This window comes from Petaurus breviceps, unplaced genomic scaffold (genome assembly GCF_028583685.1).
Source record: "Petaurus breviceps papuanus isolate PSGF00001 unplaced genomic scaffold, PetGlider_PUasm1.0 178, whole genome shotgun sequence".
NCBI lineage: Eukaryota > Metazoa > Chordata > Mammalia > Diprotodontia > Petauridae > Petaurus > Petaurus breviceps.
The window spans coordinates 767,824-768,945 of NW_027185777.1; the positions used below are offsets into that span (position 1 = coordinate 767,824).

General features: G+C 33.2%; 1 long non-coding RNA gene across 1 annotated transcript in view; it reads left to right on the top strand.

The window, feature by feature from the left end:
- LOC138159747 (uncharacterized) overlaps positions 1-1,122 on the top strand; it is a 67,405-nt gene that overhangs the window by 1,211 nt on the left and 65,072 nt on the right. The window lies entirely within an intron of this gene.

Here is a 1,122-nt window from a genome sequence, read left to right on the forward strand (position 1 = left end):
TCTCTCTCTCCCTCTCTCCCTCCCTCCCTCTCCCCAAAAAATCATCTCTCCAGTCATCCCCATATTGTTTTGATTTTAAAACACACACATGCAATAAACAAACCCACACCCAAAAGGACCCCAACTGAAATATACACACATACACACACATCCAACCCTCAAACCCTGCAGGCAAAGATTCTTATCAGTAAAACCTACTAGGAGAGAATGAATGCATTTTATGAATCTGTGTGATCATTTGGCAGTACTTTTTGGTGCAAAAATATTTGACTGCTAAAGTCTAAAAGAAAAAACTGATGCATGTTGAGGTTATTTATTAGTTCATTTATTTATTTATGATTTATAGGCCACCTACTTTGCAAAGGTTTCAGTGAGATTTTCTAATATTGGAATAATAATGTAAAAGAGAACAATTATGGATAAAAACAGAAAAAAATTCATCTGAAGTGAGCAGAGGAAGTAGATGTTATCAAGTACCTGAGATGACCTGATAGTTACAAATGGGCCCTGAACTTGGCTCCATTTCTTAACAACTAAGACAAAAATGGGACTACGTTGGACTCCACCGTCTCTACTTTCTAACCAAAGAAAGTTTACACATTTGTCTTATAAAGATCAACTTTTTCAATCAATCCATCAGTAAGCATTTATTTTTCTCCATTTAATGCTTATGACAATTTTAAATTCTCTTGTATTTATTTGAATGCTCTATTTTTTGGTGGTGACTAAGTTATAGGAGAGAGAATTTTTTTAAATCACATAAAGTAATAATGGTTGGCAATTCCTGTAAGTGAAGTAATACAGGCTTTTTTTATCCTTATTTTACAATAAGAGAGATGTGATTTACATCTTGTGTACATCAGTGTCACACAGATCATACGTAGCATAGGTAGGAATAAATATCTGTTTTCTTAGATACATGTTTAGTTGCCCAAGTAGGGTTTTTGTATATTGTACATCATCTTTGAATATGTTTTGTCACTCTAACTACATTAAATTTTTTTATAGAGTTGAAGGAAATGTGTTCTATCTCAAGAACTCAGGGGTTTTGACCAAGTCAAAGTTTTAGAGAATAAATACTTTTACTAAGGGGATTTATTCTGTGAAGTTTGGATTCAAAGG